Below are 21497 nucleotides of genomic sequence, written 5' to 3' on the forward strand. Positions count from 1 at the left end.
TAGTATAATACAATAGAATATAATACAGTTTGAAAATTAAACATGAGTTATTTCATTTTGTTTGGGTGAGAACATTTCCCCAGGCCACCTGAAACCATCACAGCTGAGTTACGCTGTTATTCTGATGTCAAATTATTACTTTTTTATAACTATACAGGTGACCGGTGGGAAATGTGATTATTAATGTAGCATTATAAAACATGAATTTGTGAGTTAATGCACCAGGGTCGTCGAGTTAACATAAAAAGTGTAGAGATTAGGCGACTAGGCCATTTTTTTTTGAAAAATGCTAAAAGTAGTGTATATTGCACGCGCTATGGAAACGACGTCAGAATATAATTTTTTTCTGACGTCAGGGTGGTCAACCTTCACCGAGTTGATCTTCCCTAATATAACTGGACGGACACAAGCGCTGAATGCCAATGCATAGGCTATACGTTTGACTAATTGCAATACATGTGACTAAATGGGACCTTGTTGGTCACTAAATCAAGCAGTTTTGGGCAACACCTAAGCCAACTGAAAGTAAAAAATGAATGTAAAACTAATTAAATGACTTGATTAACGTTACATTGCTCAGATCTGATGACTGCAGTTGGTCCCCAGTGGACTTCTTTTAATTATCTGCTCTAGCTTTTCAAACGTTTTAGACAGATATGGTAGTGATAATAATAGTCCAAAATGATGTGAAATTGCACCTTTTTTTATTGTTTCAACAGTAACATATGGTTTTGCCCATTATTCAGAGAAAAATAAAAACAATATTATGGTTTGAAATAATGCATGCCTGTCACAAGTTGACATAATACTGCAGTTTTTTTTTCACATGTATATAAGATTTTTCACAATAAGTCCTGCTGTGAAGTGAACTGTGTTTTAAAGCCATATGCTTTAATTGGTCCGATCATGACATGACTAATGTTTTCCTTTTTTTCCTCTTTCAATTTAGGATGCCTGCCAATGCCAGGAAAAGTCCTTCAACTGATTGTGACAAACTTGAGGAACCGTCCACTGAGTAAAGGCGACATCCCCTCCATGTCCTACTTTGTCCTCAGCCTGTACCACAGCCTCCTCGTAGGTTCCAAGGACTACCCTTTCATTCGTTTTAAGGGATTCTTCCGCTCGCTCCAGATGGCCACACCCTTTCCTGCCAGCCAGAGTGAGAACGACCCACCATCTCCTCTGATGGAGGCCCCAGCCGGTGTGATGGTGCCTACTGCGGGCTCCAGCTCCTCTCCTCCAAACGTGCTGACCCCAGTTCTTCCAGAGAGGACGGAGCTCGGAGCCCTGAGGTCCGACCGCAGAAACAATTTCTGCATCTTGGAGTTGGACGGCATGACTGTCACCAGAGTCATCTCCCCTGTGTACAGCTCTGAGTGCACTGAGCTGACCAACCGCTGGAGGGTGACCGACTATAGTGCAGATGGCCACCTTCTGATGTCGGTGCTCTGTCAGTTCACCAAAAAAGTTGCACAGTTTGCAAGGCCTCCGAGACCGGAGAAGAGAAAGGACACAGAGGAGAGCAGCAGCAGCAGCAGCCAGTCTCCACCAAAGAAACGCTTGAGACTGTGATGGACATTTGCTCTGCTGCACCTTTTGGTCTTTTAAACATCTGGCAGATTAAGAAGCTGGATTCTTTATTTTACCCCTGAGGGCTTCCACGGTAGCGTCTTGCACCGCGGCTGACTGAGGGGTTATTATTGTACATTTGTATATAGTTTGTCTCACCGTGGTTGTGGCACACAGGTCAGTGTTTTTGGTGCATCTTGCACCGGTGTGTATTGCACCTTTCTTTATTTCTTGGTGCTGGCCCGTGTGTCTGATCTGGTGTGAACTACGAGGGAGCTATGAGCATCACTTGAGATAGGAGCTCTCTCGAAAGACAATCAATGTTTTTTTTCCATCCAGGAGGAATTAAGAGCTCTAGATTGTGGTTTACCCCATCATCTGCCCAGAGGGTGTTGGGACTGACACCGGCCCCCCTGCAGCCTTGCACAGCACTAGCACTTCAAATGGATTTCTTTAAATACCGTTGAATGTATTTTCTTGAGCTAGAAATTACATGCAACATTATTTAATGAATGGGACTCATCACTAGCATCACAAGCTAAAGACTTGTTTGAGCTCGGAATGAGAAGACCTAGTGCAACAGCTGCAGGATCGGTGTCAGAGCCAACCACGCTACTGGTCCACCAAAGACAGGCAGGTGGATGAGGAAGAACAGGCTGATAGAAGAAGCAGGAACAGATGGGACCAAGCAAGATGGAGGCCAGTGAATGCATCACTAAGCCCACCTGCGCTTCTCTCATAGCTAACCAGACCTGCCAGTCTGCCTGCAGAGAAGAAAACACAGGAAGAGTTAGCGAATGGCTAAGTAGTCCTTAACAGATCATCTTAATCTTTAATAGTGTTTATGGTGTAGTAGAACCCTATAAATACAACAGTATCTGTAGTAACTGTAATCACCCCTATCTGAAGTTTGTCTTTCAGAGAAAGAAGAGGAGAGAAGTTTGGATGAGACAAGGAAAAGAGACAGCATACATTGTGAACCCTCTCCTAAAAAAAAATTAAGTATACATTTTTTATCTGTTTTATCTGTTTTATCAAGTACAAATGGATAGTTTCTCTGGCTTTTGAAGTTTTTTTTTTTTTAACTAATACCATCCTAGACTGCCATTTATCTTTTAGAGAGAGGGAAGAAAACGACACAAGGAAGAAACAAGGAAAAGACCTGATGAGACGAGAGGAGGCAGGACAGCGTGCAATTGTGAACCCTCTACTTTGAAAAGATAAATACACAATTACCCTATGTTTGTATTCAAATCTCTGTACTGGACATGAGTTCTTCTGCTTACCTCGTTGATGAAGTTATTACCTGCTTTTTTTCATGTATCTGCCATTTGTCTTTCACAGGGAGAGGAGAAACCATGCACTGGGACCCGTCATCTTTAAAAAGATAAGTATACATATTATACACGTCATTATCTGAATTTCTATTGTGATCAGTAGTTCTTATTTTTATGATTATTAAAATGATTAACAGTTATGTTATCCCTACAGTATATCTGTTGTTTGCTTTGCTTTGAGAGAGAGAAGAAACAGCATTAACTAGAAACTCTCTCACTTAGATTTTTTTCTGCTACCATATTTCCTATAGTATTCATAGAGAGACAAGACAAGAAGCCAGCATGCTTTCTGAAAGCATTTGTCTTTTAGAGAGAGGAGAGGAAACGACACGAGGAGACAAGACAAAGACCAGACGTGAAAAGCAGCAAAGAGAGGACAAAGCACGCACTGTGAAGCTGCTGCTGCAGCAGGACCATCAAAGACAGAGCTGACCTCCAGATGTTACAGCTACATGAGTTATTATAGCCCCTTTGGGTCAATTTTAGAGATGCACCAATTACAACTTTCTAGGCCGATTCCGATTTCCGATTGTCTTTGAGTTAGGCCAGCCGATACCGATTTTAACGATTTCATTTTCTTTAATAGAACATTTTGCACAGAACATAGACATTTTTTTTAACAGATAATGGATCACTATAAAATACAACTATATAAATTACTCCTGGTGTGGGAAATTCACACACATCTAAAGTGCAATGTTAGAACCATTTCCTTCTTTTCACATCCAATATCCAACAAAAAAAAAAGTGATTTTGGTTTTTGGTGTCGTCCCTCCACGCCCTACTTTCTCCTTGCAGGTGTTGCATATTGCAAACTTGTTATCTTCTGCACACACGCTGAAGAATTCCCAAACAGCTGACATGTTGCAGGTTAATTCACGAGGTTCCCTACATGTGCGAGAATAGCGCGGACACGGCAAAAAGGTTGAGAGAAAGGAAAAAGAGACTGTGCTGTCGCGTCCGTGTGTGCGTGCGTCCTTGAGAACTGTAACTCGTATAACTTGTGTTCTCAGTTAATTGTAGCATTGACCGGCATGAAATCGGCATATGTCAGACTGACCTGCCGGTCGCCGGTCATGGCCGAGCTAGGGCTGGGCGATATGGCTGAAAACTGTATCACGATATAAGTGTTTCATATCGGTCGATATCGATAATTATTGATATTTTTTATGACCTATTTAAAATAAGGACCAGGAGAAAAATATATTAAATTTAAACATTTTTATTTTAAACTTAACCTTCCTCTGATTATAATCCCCTCAGTTATAAAAGCAGAAATGTCAACACAACCATGGAAACCACTCAAATAATTAAAATGTAAACATAAGTCTAAAATCACAGTGAAGAAAGAATAAGTAAGAACTGCTTAATAAGGTGTAATAAAATGGTGCAAAGTGTTAAATATAAACATAGAGAAACCTGAAACCTGAGAAGAACTATTTTCTGTAAGTTTAGTGCTAGGTTGGTAACCTGGCTTCTGGACAGTGCTCAGCACGTCTGCCTCCGTTATTTCTTTGTAGCGTTTAGTAAGGCGCTGATGCAGAGTACCTCTCCATGGCGGTCTGCTACTTGTGCGGTGTAGCAGCTGCAGATGTTGGACGTTGCTAGCGAATACGGCTGTGCTCCAAAGTGTGAGCGCGGCTAAGGTGTTAAAACAAGTTTGCGGTAGTGTTGGTGGGAACGACGGTCAGACTTAGAAAATCCCCAAAACTGCCATACTGACTTTTCCTGTTTTATCAACAATTTCCTCGCTCGCTGCGGCACTCATTTTCCACTTATCGCTCCACGCCGCCGGTTCTGTTATTGTAGAATGGTAGAATCCAACACGAGACAGCGATGTGGCGCAACCAAACTTGATACTGTTACATGATTGGCTGTTAGAGTGTCACTCCCTACGTTGCTAGGTTACCAGAGAGTGAGTGCCTTTGTTCATGCAACCAAACTTGCTTCGCAACTTCTGGTTTCTTCCGAAGAAGAAAAACAAGTTATCGAACGTTTTATCGAACGCATTTTCTATTGATATTGATTACGTGTCTATCGCGATACATATCGTTATCGTTTTATCGCCCAGCCCTAGGCCGAGCACATGTTAATATCATATGATTATTAATGCATCCTTCAAATGTCAAGTTTTGTGTTACACCCACTTTTTTGTCTCTAATAAACTAGTATTCACAGGTTACAGTGTGTCTTTGCATTGATAGTCAGAGGTGTTCACAAAAAGAAATGGTTACATACTGTACATTTCAACGAGGGTATTTGTTAACATCCCTTATGTAAAACCAGTAGTCAGGATATCCATAGTAACTGCATATTACAAATAAAAATGTTTTTTTTTGTATTTTTTTTGTATTTCACTCAAACCATATATATATATATTTTTTTACCTAATCTGAATACATACCACATAATTCTAGTGATAGCATTCAAACATGTTAGTTATTCTTTAATTGACAAGTTAATAATAATTTAAAATGTGGACTACCTGCAAAATGATATGTGATTCCTCAAAATGATGGGGCTGTGTGGTATGTCATTAACTAAGCAGCAATCACAGTAGGCTTTTACATGTCAACTAGTGCCCTATATTTAGAGAGTGTGGCCAACTCAAATCATGGGCGCCATATTGGATACCAACGTCAGATGACTCTACAGTGTAACCCTATGGGGCGCATATGCTATCTTGAAATAAATCGCTTATTTTCACCATAAACAGGCATATACATGTTATTATCCAGGGTACCCGCAGGGTCTTAAAAGCATTAAAAAAGTCTTAAATTTAGGGGTGTTAGCGGTTAAACTGAGCGGCGGATGTGCGGAATGTTTCGGGTGTGTCAAGCCCAAGCCTGGCTGGCCACTCAGCGCCTTCAAACAAAGCTCAAGGTAACAGGCTAACGGCTTATTAGCTAGCCAAACACCGAGCGGCTCCATTAATCTGCTAGGTGCATCTTATAACAAACGGAGCGAGCAGCCGCCGCGCTCTAAGATCTGTTGATCCGTGCAGGACTTCACGGTGAGCGGACTGTTTAGAGACTATGTGACTACAGGTAACGTTAAAGGTTCGCTGCTACTGTAGCGGAGCTGCAAGTAAACCAGGGCTCTCAAGTGTCACACATTGAGCGTGACAGTCACTCATTTGATCTTTTGTCACGCAGTCCCGCTACACATTGTATTTCTCACGCGGAAAAACTATAATATATTTAATTAATTTAATTAATAAATATATATTTAATATGCGCCCATAATTTTTCTGGCGCGCCGCCCTCACTATGACACTGACAGGAATCAAGCGTGTCTCGCCCATTGAGATATATATATATATATATATATATATATATATATATATATATATATATATATATATTAGTTCTTAGTCGAGCCTGCCACTTATCAGCCAATCAAAAGAAAAAGAAAGGGGCTACACAATAGCCAATTAGCACTATTGTATCTGGGTAAGATTTGACGCAACAACCAATGAGAAAAAAGCATGGAGCAGCGTACAGACACTTCCCTAAACGTTCACTCATTCAGAGACCCAAACGGGGTGTATTCATTCATGTATTTTTTTCATGTATTAATTTAATGTATTAATTCATTAAAATGAATTTATCATTGAGGTGAATAATTGTTATATGCACATTTAAGGAGGTTACTACCTCAACAAAAGATGTCACTCTTGCCTGTCCTTAAAACTTAAGAGCCCTGAGTAAAAGCTGAACTGAGCTGTGTGTTTTCAGTGTTAAACACAGCTGCAGGTATTCATGCACGACTGTTGTTGGTGATACAGAAGACTTACTCAGATCGTGTATTAAAAGTAGAAAAAACTGTGTTGTAGAGTTACAAATTACTTTTCAGTTACAAGTCCTGCATTCAACATTGTCCTTAAATAATAGTAAAAAAAATATTATCAAAATATACTGTACTTAAAGTACCAAAAGTAAAAGTGCTCTTATGCAGTGTAATTATCTTATTTTATTGGATTATATTATAACCTAATAAATTGTATTAAATGACTGATACTTTAAATACAATGTGTTAGTTAATTCAAGTAGCCTACTTGTACATAATTATTTTCTAGGTTTTGAAATTTATACAGATTTGACATTTTCCCCTCATACTTCTATCGGAATGGGTATGAAGTTGGCATTGAATTTCATTTTAAATGGTATTAAAAAGGTCTTAAAAAGCCTTGAATTTAAGTTGGAGGATCTTGGGGGTACCCTGTTATCAATGTTTGTCAATATGTAAAAAGCCCTTACGGAAATATTCCAGTGTATATTTACCTTCTATATCGTAAATGGGCCTCTAAAAAAATGCCCATGTAGTGAGTGACCACGTCGCCTAATAAGTTTCTTAGCAGTGTTTACCTTCATAATGTCTACTAGCATACAGGCTAACTATAGCTAGCTTTGTGTGTAACGTAACAAAAACCCACCTATCTCAGAGGAGCGAAGCTCAATATTTCATTCAATTAAACTATGGTACAAAAGGAGCATTAACGCCACAGGTCTTATGTTGACAACGTGGACGCTGATATAGGAAACTCCGAAGGCAGTCGTAATATTTAGCTACCTAGCAGGCTAGGCTAACGCTGTTGCGCTAACGTTAGCAAACATCAGCGTAGCTGTCTAAACTTGTGAAAAGCCGAACAACATCCCTGTCCAAGCTGTGTTTCACTTTCCCTCCAATATTATTATGAAGATAATAAAGACACCTGGACTCGGTCAAGACCAAAAGCCATAGCTATGACTGTGGCAAGATCACAAGCATTTAGGTACATGGAGTGCTAGCGAAAAAGCTAACGCTAACATAAGGCTAACTTCAAACTTCATTCATTTCTAAAGCAGTGTTAGAACTTTTTTCAGCAATGTACACATTAACGATGGTATGACTATATTTGTCCTATGTAATTTGTTACCGTATCAAAGAAAGAAATTGACATTTACCTCACATAATAATGAACGGCTCCCATACTTTTTGCCTTTTTGCTTCAAGGGGGGACTTGTGAAATCTTATGCTGCTTCCCTGTTTTTCATTGCAACTAAACGCACAACAGTTGGGCATTTTTTAAATAATTTATAAAAATTTTACACTATTCCCTGCACTATATCAATGGGAATCAGATGAATGTTGGTATCAAACATGAAACACGTGACCACCTCGGAACCAATCACAGAATGGTATGCTCAAAACATTCGATTCCCTAGTTGGCCACACTCTCTAAATATAGGGCACTGGTCTTTCCTGCCCTCTAGTGGATTTTCATGGACAGAGGCAAACCAAGCCAGACTTGATAAAATGATAAAGAAAATATATATATATGTAATGAATCATTTTATTAAAAACAGTTTGTTTTACTTTTACCAGCTGGTACGTGTGATCATGTACAGTATATATAGATACATGACGGGTTTACATGAAGAACAAAAAAAGTCATGTCAGAAGTGGGATTCGAACCCACGCCTCCAGAGGAGACTGCGACCTGAACGCAGCGCCTTAGACCGCTCGGCCATCCTGACTGCTTATGTATACAGAAACAATATAGCAACTTTGTACCTCATTTCGACATCCATTTTTCTCATTGTCCACTTGTGACTTAATAAAATGTAGTTGGTAGACTATTTCGTAATTCACACATATTAATTTAATGTGGTATTTCCAGTAAGTGCCCACTAGATGGCAGTATTAAAGCACAAATGGCAGCCTGTTGAAGTTTGAGTAGATTGGCCGGGAACCTTGGTATGCTACGTTCACAGACTTGTGGAGAGTGGGAAATGCCACAATTATTATATTGTTTTGAAAGATGACCTTTAAACTGTTTAAAGTAACCTTAGTAATGAATGTGTAATAAAATGAATAACTAAGAAAGATGAACAATACGTTTGCATGTATATGATATATATATATATATATATATATATATATATATATATATATATATATATATATACATACATATTTACATGATAGTAAGTACAATAACAAAAAGACAAACAGAAAAGCTCAAATAAAACGTATGGGGAAATTTACAAAAGACACAAAATTGATATAATAACTCTGCTATATATTACAGGCAGTCTGCATATTCGTATGGAGACGTGTTTATCTGTTCTTCAGACAAAATTATGAAACTTTGGAGTTTGTCTGTGCCATTTTGTTATCCAGTCTTTTTAAAACCTCACCACATAACAGTTCACTAAAATCAAGACATTTTGTAAGGGTACAATCTTAGGCCCTTTCTGAATAAAAAGAGTTTCAATGATAATATTACAAATCAAATCTGCATCATTTAGTGGTTAAAGAAGTTGGTCAGCAACGATTTTTCGGGGAATATTTTCAGTCCTGCTTCCCACCTTTGGCAGACCACATGCAGATCTGAGTTCTTAAAGGGCAGTTTAATTTGATCAAGCTTTGTCAAAATGGTTCTACGACAAACTGCACCTGAGGAACAGGGTAAATAAAGACATTATGACACTATCCCACCACTGTATGGCAGAAGTGCACTCAGTATACAGTGGTGCCATTGTGTAACGAGGACTGTAGACTCTAAATCCAGTGATCTAGTTATAATCTCAGTGAGACCACTAAACAACACGACACCTTGGTGAAGGAGTTTCCTGCATGGTATTACCATGTATGTATTGACATAGATAGCATAAAACAATATATATGTGGAAATGTGAATGAATGAAAGAATACATTGTTTGTGCTGCTTTTCTTGTTTGGGAACAGAGCAAAGGTCAAATGTTAGGGATGTAAAATCTGACCTAGGGCTGGGCGATATGGACCAAAAGTCATATCCCGATATATTTTGGCTGAATATCGATATACGATATATATCGCGATATTTTTTCCGCGAAGTGAGAGCAAATGTTCAGTCAAAGCCCAAATCAAATATGACATGTCACAAGTAGTTTCATAGAAACAGTTGCAAAATCAAATAAATAATAAACCGGTTTCATCACCTGGTTCATGATTAAATGCTCAGCTGTTCAAATAACAATAAATGTAAACCTAAATACTGTATAACAGGAGTAACTTTTTTGAAATCAAAGCTCCATAGGCTATTTGTGATTCGTTCCAAAGGTCAATTAAGCTTTTGATATTAATATAATCTACTTTGTTCAATGTAATGCCTCATGCCTGTAAGCCTAGGTTATAGTCCCATTCTTCCACTTGATACTGCTTCCACTTAAGTAAACTAAAAGATGAACTATCGACTACAAAACAAAGAAATTTATTATGATCGGTTCACAGATCTGAGTCCAAACGGAAACTTCACCCTTCTGAACTAAGAGTTTCTGCTTCAAGGTGAAGTTTAAACAGACTGAAATGCCCAGGCTCATTCCTCCACTATTTATTTCTGTATGTATTTAAGCGTTACATGTAATTTTAACGGGCACTGAGCTCCAGATCCTGCAGCCGCAGACGGTCGCTGCCCCGCTGTAGCTTCTTTCCGTCCGCTCGCGCCGCACAAACTTAGTGGAACTTTCCGGCCGATATCGACATACAGTTCGTACTGGACTACGTGTAAGATCCTACCGGTCACAACTCTGTCTTTGGCTGGTCCGATCTGGATCCGCGGGGACCCGGCGCAGCAGCGAGGCGAAGCTGTGTTTTTGCCCGGGGAGAGAGCCGCTGCGGCCGCCACGGGGCTCTCCGCCTCCGCTGCCGCCGGAGCTCAGATTGCTGGTCGAAGGCGGCATATATAATCATAAAACACATTGTCACCTGTTAAATGTTATCCATGCTGTTTGTTCTTTTCATTTCCTCTATCGAACATAATTAAGCAGTACAAAAGTCCGGCATCTTTAGCGTTGATCTGAATGCTTCGGACCCCTGTTCCAAGATGGCGGCGGGTTTTGACGTATGTTTAGAACCTCACGGCGACATATCTATGGGAGCAAGGATCACATTTGAACTATATCGATATATGCGATATGGTCTAATTCCATATCTCATTTAAAAATATATCGATATATTTGTTTATATCGATATATCGCCCAGCCCTAATCTGACCTTTAAAAAAACTTTAATTGCAATGCAATTTTTAAACACTGAATGCTCAGTTTTTTGCCCTGCCCCTGGTTATCAAACGTTTTCAGGCCAAAAGGTATTTCAGACAAAAGAAACATGATGCACTATGGACATAATCTGCAAAAAAAGCGGCAAGGATGAAATTACCCTACCTAGGGATGTCTCGATCCCGATCACAGTATCGGATCAAAGCCGATTTTGCCTTACTACGATCATTTGCATCAGCTTGTACTGATCGCCTCCTTTAATCACACATGCCCTGCGCCACAGACACACGGCCAGACCGTCTGGATGCCGGCACTTTCAAACCAAGATGGGTGTGGCCACTCACCATCCGGTAGCTTGCCAGCCCTTAGCAACAAGTAAAAAAGTCCATGTTTCTTACTCCCCGCTTTTTTTGCAGAAGCGGATTACACCAAGTCTCCACACTTCTTCAGGGATTCCACCAGGAAACCACGCTTTCAGGCCGTTATTCCATGGAGCCGAGATCAGTAAACACAAGAAGAAAATAAAAGATTGACTATTTAGCGCATGAGACATCACTAAGTTTAATTTTTTATCAAAGATTGACTAATAAGCACAGGACGAACTTAAAACTGTTTATTCTTTGGTTGTGGGTGGAATCCCAAGGGAACTGTTTTGGTGTTGAGAGAAATGACTCATTTGCTGCACTAAATTAAATGTATTAATCCATTAAGACATATTTTAGTTACTTTGTATACTTAGTTATTTTTGTAAACAAAAAAAATGGTATGCAGTAGGGCTGAACGATACATAAAATTTTCATCGTCATCGCGATATGAACTCGTGCGATATACACATCGCAACAGACAGCCTGACACGATGAATAGACGGGTTTCCTGTTTACAAACATTACAGGGTGCGTGCGCATACCAGGAGCAGAAAGCTAGATTGGTGAGCTGGTCCGATAATGCAAACGCATTTTTGTCTCAGTGCACATTGTCTTAGTCCCTTCATTTCGTCATGGCATTTATATAACACATACCGTTTGCCATTCATTCCAATGGGGAAACATCGCGGCTAGACTTTCGACATACATTGCATATATTTACACTTTGAATTTCGTCATGGCATTTATATAGCACATACTCTATGATCTTACAAAGCTAACGTTTTTGACCGATTACAATTTAATCAATTTTTGTGAACTGGAGAGGTCTCGTTACGAGGAAGCTAGCTATAGCTCTGTTTGCCATTCATTCCAATGGGGAAACATTGCGGCTAGACTTTCGACATACATTGCATATATTTACACTTTGAATTTCGAGGTCCGAAAGACGTTTCAATTAGCCTATTTACAGCCATGTTCAGGGCCATATTCAGCGTAGTGCGTTAAACTTCTATTTTTGGTAACCTACTTGAATGGCCAGTTGAATGTTTATTCTATAAAAGGCAAGCAGTTAAAGAGTGTGCTAAGAAATCATTCTGTTTTTGATACTGTACTTAATTGGCAATTTACAAACTCCATTTCTCTAGAAACTGAAGCTTTAGCTGCAGCATGTTGTTGAAATGTTTTAATTATGTAAAGACATGTTCAAGGAGTTCAGATAGAGCCGGTATCAGGGCCTTATTTAGTTCAATATGTTAGGTCACTATTTTTGGTAGCCTACTGTACATAAATGGCCAGTATTTACTTTATTTTCTTTATTAATTGAAGCCTCTATGTTTACAGGCTTGTGGTGATGCACAATGTGCTATAGATGCTAAAAGTCTATGTTTGGTGCTGCCAATTTGTTTTGTTTTGTCATGGTTCATGTGTGCAATAAACATTACACTTCGTGAGAAAAAATCGTCGCAGAGAATCGTGATATCAATTCTAAGCTAAAAAATCATGATTCATATTTTTCCCTGAATCGTGCAGGCCTAGTTCCAGCTAAAAACATAGGCTGTCAGAAATGGGATTCGAACCCTTGTGAATAGTATATATACTTTAAGAAGCAACCAACACCTGATCCATTAAGCATAAACTACAGCTAGCTGTTTGACGTTAGCTTGCTTGACAGAAATAAATCGTTGATTCACATTTGTGGAATTCAGCATGGCTTCCTGATGGTGTCATGTTGAAAGGTAAAGTTACAGCAAAAAGCACAGGCTGTCAGAAGTGGGATTCGAACCCACGCCTCCAGAGGAGACTGCGACCTGAACGCAGCGCCTTAGACCGCTCGGCCATCCTGACTGCTGATTACCACTTCGGTCCTAAGAGGCCACTAGAATCAACACAAACTCACACACACACACACACACACACACACACACACACACACACACACACACACACACACACACACACACACACACACACACACACACACACACACACACACACACACACTTTAAGAGGCAACCAACACCTGATCCATGAAGCATAAACTACAGCTAGCTTGGTCATAACATTATTACTAGCAAAAGACTATCTGATGGTGTCATGTTAAAAGGAAAAGTTCCAGCAAAAAACACAGGAGAAGTGGGATTTGAATACATGTAGCTCTATGCAAGCGCCACCGATGGCCTAAAACAGAGTATTTCCAGTAAGTGAGATGGCATCTGACACAGACAGAAATAATTGTTTGATTTACATTTGTGGCATTCTTCCAAATGTTACAGCTCCCTGACAGTCTCATGTTACAAAGAACAGTTGCAGTGAATAACATAGGATGTCAGAAGTGGGATGTGAACTGACGCCTCCAGGAGAGACTGCAACCTGAACACAGCACCTTAGACTGCTCGGCCATCCTGAATGCTGAGGCTAAAGAAAACGACAGAAAGTGTCCAAAGTTTGGAATCAGTTCAAACGTAATTGTGTCTACTGCAAAATCAAACTAGCTTACCACGATAATAGCACGACGTCAGTGCTTCAGCATCTCAACAGAAAACATGGAGTCTTACTTAATCATCCATTCCACGAAGCGGACCCGACAAAAGTAAATCACAGAGTCGTCAGAGTTTTTTGAGAGATGATATTGTAAGCAATGTAGGCAATACAAATTATGCTTTTTTTCCGAAAATTATGCTTTTTTCCCTAGTTTTGGTTGTTTAAAAATGCAAAAAAGAAAAGAAAAATCCGATTAATCAATTAATTGATCGATATAGTGCTAAATTAATCGATTAATACAAAAATCGATAGCTGCAGCCCTAATGTTGTTACTGGAGCTAGTAGGCTACCATCGTTTTGATGGTAGTGAGATATCTAATCAATATGTGTTTACAACCGTCGGGGGATTTCACAGGTGGGACTGGCAAGTTAGCCCATAACTAGCATCATGCCTTGTATTTAAGTTTACCGGTACTTATCTGAACTAACCACATGATCACTGTCACTAGAATTAAAGAAAACATTGACTTTCACTCGGTGCTATTCACTGACAGTAAAAACACCTCTTCCTCATCCCAGTCAGTCACCATAGTTCTAGTACTAGGCTGATGCACGTCTCCCCAACGTGCCGAATTGTGTGAAAAAAAAAAACACTAATACCAAAAATGACAAAAACTAGCCTTTAACACAATTTGGAGTTATTTTTAACAAAGATATATATATATATATTGAATGCTATATGTACCCATTAATCAATAGTGGTGGTTAACCTGCAACATGCCCCTGTTAAAACAAGAACAGTCACCTTCACCCGCTCAGCACCCTGGTTCACAGATGGGCTTCGTAAGATGAAGGCAGCAGGACGGGTCCTTGAGCGGCGCTTCAGAGCCTCTGGCCTCACTGTCCACAAACAAATTTACCGGGAGCAACAACAAACATATGCACAGTCCCTCAAAGAGGCAAGGTCACAGTTTTACTCTGATGGCGCAAGCCGCAGGAAATTCCAAGCAGCTTTTCTCCACTATAAACCACCTTCTCAAACCACAATCCTCCCCACTTACTACCACTACAGAAGAGCAGTGCAATAAATTCCTGGATTTCTTCACATCAAAAATTGCACATATTCGCTCTGCCCTTTCTGGTCCTCCCACCCAAACTGTTCCCCCAACATATACCGTCTCCAAACCCCTAAACTGCTTTCCTGAGGTTTCATCAGAAGAGGTGCAAAACATCATCAGGAAGATGAAATCCTCCACCTGTCCCCTGGACCCTCTCCCAACCTCCCTGGTAAAAACCCATATCACTGTCCTAAGTCACCTGATCACCGCTGCTATTAACCATTCCCTCCAAACTGGCCACGTTCCCCCTGTCTTAAAAAAAGCCATTATCAGACCACTGCTCAAAAAATCCACTCTTGATCCAGAAGTCCTATCCAACTATAGGCCCATCTCCAATCTCCATTTCATATCAAAAGTACTTGAGAAAGCAGTTGCCATCCACCTTCAGGATCACCTCAAACATAATAACCTCTTTGAAAAATTCCAGTCAGGCTTCCGCACTGCCCACAGCACAGAGACTGCCCTCGTCAGAGTCACAAATGACCTCCTCATATCATCTGATGCTGGCGCTCCCTCTCTCCTCATACTCCTGGACCTTTCTGCTGCATTTGATACTGTTGACCATGACATTCTTTTAAACCGGCTACACCTCACCACTGGACTAAATGACACTGCTCTCAGCTGGTTCAAATCATACCTCACAAACCGGACAGAATACGTCTCCCTGGGCCACTCCAAATTAAATCCACACACAGTTACTTGCGGTGTCCCCCAGGGGTCAGTCCTTGGCCCCATCCTCTTCATTCTCTACCTCACCCCCCTTGGCCAAATCATCAACCGTCACAAAATTTCTTTCCACTGCTATGCCGATGACACACAGCTCTATGTAAATGCCACAACTGAAACCCCACAGTCACAGTCATCCCCATCAAATCTCACCATCTGTCTGGAGGAGATAAAGGTATGGATGGAGCACAACTTCCTTCAACTCAACAGCTCCAAAACCGAAGCCATCCTGGTTGGCACTCCTCACCAGACCAAATCATCATCCATAACCAGCATCACCTTTTCTGGCTCCAACATCCCCCTCTCATCAATAGTCACAAATCTTGGTGTAAAAATTGACTCCCAACTCACTTGTGAAGCCCATATAAATCACCTATGCAAGACCTCCTTCTACCACCTCCGTAACATCTCCAAACTTCGCCCCATTCTCTCCATCTCAGATGCCGAAAAGCTGGTTCATGCCTTTGTCTCCTCCAGACTGGACTACTGTAACGCACTGCTCATTGGGATTCCTGGAAAGAGCCTGCAGAGGCTTCAGTACATACAAAACTCTGCAGCTAGGATCCTGATGAGAGTGCCGAAACATGAGCACATTACCCCCGTTCTCCACTCACTCCACCGGCTTCCCGTCTCCACCAGGATTGAATACAAGGTTTCCCTCCTCACACATCAATGCATCCATGTACATGCCCCTCCCTACCTCAAAGAACTCATCAACCCTCAAAACACTACACGCTCCCTCCGCTCCACTCACTCAAACCTCCTCCACATACCCAGAACCAGACTCAGGACTATGGGAGATAGGGCCTTCTGTGCTGCTGCCCCACGTCTGTGGAATGCCCTCCCTGACACCTTGAGGGCACCTCAACACACTGACACTTAAAAAAGGCCTTAAGACATTTCTCTTTTGCAAAGCTTTTGGTCCCTTTTAGATGTTTTATTTTTATTCTTGTATTTTAAACTACTTATTTTTATTTTTTTTCTATCGTTTTTATCTCTAACCTGTAGCACTTTGAGATCTCTGATGAAAAGTGCATTATAAATTAAATGTATTATTATTATTTATTATTAACATGGGCTTTAAGAGGCAACCAAAACTTGATCCATGAAGCGTAAGCTACAGCTAGCTGGCTGACTTTAGCTTGCTTGGTCCTAATATTATTGCTAGCAAAAGACATTCTGATGGTCTCATGTTAGAAGGAACAGTTCCCGCGAAAAATGTAGACTGTCAGAAGTGGGATTCGAACCCACGCCTCCAGAGGAGACTGCGACCTGAACGCAGCGCCTTAGACCGCTCGGCCATCCTGACTGCTGATAATCACTTTGGTGCAAAGAGGCTGCTAGAATCACACTCACAGAGCCAATCTTTGCAGATGTTACCACTCGGTGTTTGGCTAGCTAATAAGCCGTTAGTCTGTTAGCTTGAGCTTTGTCTGAAGGCGCCGAGCGGCCAACCAAGGTCTGACAAACACCGACACATTCCGCACAACCTCCGCTCAGTTTAACCGTTAAACCCCCGGTACCGGTCAGAGAGGCGTGTTTACTTTGTGTCTCGGTCCTCCGGTGCGTCCAGTGACGTGCTCCGGTCAGTTTTTAATTAGCCTACATTAATAACAGTTAATTTTGTTATGGTATGAACTTAATCCTAGGAAAGGCAAAACATATATAAGACCTTTGTAACGAAATCCAAGACTTTGTATACCAAATGCAAGGCTTTATTAATAATAATAATATAAATAATATTTCTCCAAAGTTGACAGGTAGGCTACGTAAATTAATTCATTTCACAATTTCACCTTTCTTCATCAAATCAGTTTACCTTTGCAAGCACCGTCCTCCCTTGGGGAAACCCATAGATATATGGGGGAAACCAACCAAACTAAACGGGAATGAGGGAGGAATAACACTTGCATCTGATGCTTTCGTTTTCCTATCAGTAGCCGATATCCCCGCTTGACATTAGAGGAAAGAACCCGACGCTGTGATTGGTCAAACTCTTCTTCTTTAGTTTTTTTCCAGCATGCTTGTGGCTGCTACGCTGTTTTAGCCGCCTACTACCATCAAGTGTTAGACGGAGACGGAGACGGTTACTGCGCGTCAACGAGTGAACTCAAAGCAGTCACCTGATTTTCGCGTAGTTTAAAGTGACAAATCGTATCACCGTATTTTGATGTTAAAATGCGTATCTACTATGTGGCATTCTTCCAAATGTTACGGCTCCCTGATGGTCTCATGTTACAAGGAACAGTTCCAGCAGAAAAACCTAGGCTGTCAGAAGTGGGATTCGAACCCACGCCTCCAGAGGAGACTGCGACCTGAACGCAGCGCCTTAGACCGCTCGGCCATCCTGACTGCTGATAATCACTTTGGTCCAAAGAGGCTGCTAGAATCAGCAAAATCTGAAAGTTACATATACATGTAGACCCTTTGCAACACGTGACCACGACCACGTGACGACGCCATGACGGACGACAGAATCACCGGAAGCACAAGCTAAACAGTGTAGTAGACGAGCGGAAATATTCATTAGTTTCAAATAAATAACACTAAATAAACTGTAATAATAATAATACTACTACCGTATCTTCTTCTTGTTCATGGCTTCTTCAGACATTGTTTAAATTCACCTACCCTGGTCCCTGTCTCGATCCTGCCGGTAGCTAGCTTGCTCCGCTAGCCGTTAGCTGCCGTCCGGTGAGTGTATTCAGCCAGGCTTCTGTGATAATCATCCCAATAACAGTGGCGGTGGTGTGGCTATGTCTTCCAGTTACTGAAGGCTAGCTTTAGCTTGCGCTTGGAGCAGCAAGTTCATCTGCCTGTTGCCCCTCTGTCTGTCTCGTTCTTCAAGACGTGACATGACCTGTCCTCTGGAGGACATAGCCACACCACCGTGGATTGTTATTGGGATGATTATCACAGAAGTCTACATACATACACTCACAGGACGGCAGCTAGAAGCTAACGGCTAGCAGCTAGCAGGGCAAGCTAGCTACAGGCACGTACCGTTGTTCACTGGCTGAGCCAATGCATCTTTCTAATGGACGCCTGAACGCATCCCAGCTCTGGGAAATAATTCATCACACGTTAATCCATGCAGTAAATCATGGAGTGTCTATGATCAGTATTAACCACACATAATGTAACATCTAGCCATCGTCTTATCTGTGATTATATTCGGTGCTGACCGGTGGATATTTCGACGCGATGGGCAGCAGCTAGCGAGCAGTCCAAAGCTAGCAGAGTGATATGGCTCTGGCTGCAGCTAGCTGATCGGCTAACCGGGGTAGGAGCTCCGCAGACCCGCATTTAATTCAGTTGTTTGGCCTTTTTGAAGCTAGTTTCCGTGCCATGTCATCTTTAATTTAAGCAATATTTTTTGTATGTGTGTTAAAGGTCCCATATGGTGACACTTAAACTTATATTTGTACCATTCATATGGGTCTATTAAACACTAATTTAACCCCTTAAAACTCCTGTAAATTAGCCAAAACGCCTATCCAAGGCATACACATAGTAAATTGGAAGCTGTTCTTGAACCATTTGTTCTACATGCATGTTTATGGTTTCATTTGAAAGGTAACACTCTGAGGCTTCTTTCCCAACAGTTAGAATTACTGTAAGTGCTATTGGCTTTGAGTAATAGAATTTTGAATATACTGGAAAATATTTTTTTTATGTCCGTCTGCATTATTTTTTATAGAAAAATGCCTGTAGATGACTTTTGCTGGGACCTATTAGTCTGAAAACACAATGGGGCTATAGCAAGAAGGCTTACATAGTCCCAGTTGAAATTTCATATCAATATCTCATAAAATGAATATTTTACACCCGTTTTTGTATGGGTATATGTCTAGGCGTTTACGAAAACGGCCATTTTGGTGACCCTAAAAGGACATACCTAGACTAAAGACTGCTACCCATGAACATTTGACATTACAGTTATCATTCAGGGCTCTATTGAAAGGTTACATTAAGAGCTATCCTATCTCATATCCAGAATCACTGTCAGTATTTCTGACAAAGAGTAACAGAAGCATAAACACAATAAATTGCAGTTTTGTAACTTTGTGTGTAAAAAAAGTCAAAACAAGTGGTAAGGTGGAAAAGTAGTGTATAAAAGTGTATAAACAAAATATTTACAGCTATTAACATATCTAAATACACATATTTACAATTATGTATGTACAGGTTATCTGCTACATGAGACAAAGCACAAAGAACGTTTGAAGAAACAAAAATGACCTTTTGGTAAAAAATGTCAAATAAGTGCTATGGTGAAAAAGTAGTGCAAAAAAGCATTACTATATAACTATTTACACATCTAAATCCACATATATTTACAGGTTATTGGCAACATGCCAGAGATTGTAAAAATCGCAAGTGACAAAGCACGAAGGACATTTGAAGACCCATAAAGGAACCATTGGTAAAAATGGTCAACAAAGTAAAACAAGTGCTATGCTGAAAAAGTATTCCGGGTACTACTATATAACTTTTTACATATCTACATACACATATATATCTATAAATTGCAGGAACCCAGCAAATCAAATCCATACTTCACTGTTAACCGTCAAGCCACTAAATAAACCTGTATGGAAAATGAGCACCTCTGCTGATGTGTTAAATTTGTTAACGATCATATGACATGAGACTACACCATCTCTCCCTCTCTCTGCGCTCATAAACAAAAAAGTCCCATGTATAACCGTTCCTGGAGTCTGCCAGAACAAAGAGTTTATAACTCCAGCGAACAGGCTTGTTTTTCATATACTGTTTCAGACCAGTGCAGGCTTTTGAGGCAACCATTCGCTCATCAATGGCGATTTCCTGGCCAGGGTGATAGTTTCTTCTGCAGGAGTGAAGGCAACTGCGGTGAGAAATGTGCAGTTCAGTAGCTAGCTAGCTACATACATACAGTAGCTAGCTGAAAAGCCTGACTCGGCACAGGTTGAGGCAAGTCTCCAAAAATAAAATCCATCCATCTGTCAGCGACATCTTTTTCTTTTGGAAGGCAGTGCAGTGATGTATTTCATACTACCACCCTGGAATGATGCATTTCTTATGGTCGGTTTTCTGGGAAGACATGACTCCCGCATCTTCTCAGATTCTTCTCAGCAGCAGAAGCGAACGTTAGAAAAGGGGGCGGGTCTAAGTCGATTTTGGAACACGACACCCATTGGTTACCCGGTTTCTACGTAGCAAATACATCAAATTCTAACTGGCCCGTTTAGCTGGGAGGCGGTCTAGTTTTGTGGGGGGTGGAGAAATGGCAGCAGTGAGCGATTTCACATTTTCACAGCTTTTACTTTACACCCCCGAGCCTGTATGACACACAGAATCCCCAAAAAAAACATTTTCACCATATGGGACCTTTAAGTTAAATGATCAAGGGAACGGCTTACGTTTTGGGATATGTAAGTCACTGAATAACCGATGATAGTTATGTGGGACCTGTTAGCAGGAACAGCTGGTTAGCACGGCAGCTAGCTAGGTGAGGAAGTTTTATTATTATTATTTATCAGTCATTTAAAACAGAAAGGCAATACATATACATGCTTGTGTTGGTGAGGATTACTCTGCAGATTGTGTATGTGAGAACAAGAACAGCGAACACACTCGTTTGACTCATAGGTTTGACTTGCCGTCCGTCTACAGAATAGCTCTTCCGCCGTCCATCATTGCGTTCATAATTCGCGGGAGTAGAGTGTGACGTCACGTGCAAAGGGTCTATATATATGTATATGTGTGTGTGTGTGTGTACTATACTTTAATAGCCTAATAGCCCATCTTGCACGAATTTGCACAATTTTGTTGTTACACAAAGTTGTTAATAAACATTTAAACTGTTACCCAACAACATCAAATACAATGGAT

At 40.7% G+C, this 21497-nt stretch overlaps 4 non-coding genes across 4 annotated transcripts; all 4 read right to left on the reverse strand.

Annotated features, from left to right (window-relative positions):
• Positions 1–8342: 8342 nt before the first annotated feature.
• trnal-cag lies at positions 8343–8425 on the reverse strand. The gene has a single exon. It is a non-coding gene; the product is annotated as a tRNA-Leu (tRNA).
• A 4632-nt stretch (positions 8426–13057) lies between these two features.
• On the reverse strand, positions 13058–13140 carry trnal-cag. Its single transcript has one exon. It is a non-coding gene; the product is annotated as a tRNA-Leu (tRNA).
• A 3706-nt stretch (positions 13141–16846) lies between these two features.
• Positions 16847–16929, reverse strand: trnal-cag. The gene has a single exon. It is a non-coding gene; the product is annotated as a tRNA-Leu (tRNA).
• A 960-nt stretch (positions 16930–17889) lies between these two features.
• trnal-cag lies at positions 17890–17972 on the reverse strand. The gene has a single exon. It is a non-coding gene; the product is annotated as a tRNA-Leu (tRNA).
• Between the last annotated feature and the right edge of the window lie 3525 nt (positions 17973–21497).

Source organism: Perca fluviatilis, chromosome 23, assembly GCF_010015445.1.
Source record: "Perca fluviatilis chromosome 23, GENO_Pfluv_1.0, whole genome shotgun sequence".
In the NCBI taxonomy this organism is placed as follows: domain Eukaryota; kingdom Metazoa; phylum Chordata; class Actinopteri; order Perciformes; family Percidae; genus Perca; species Perca fluviatilis.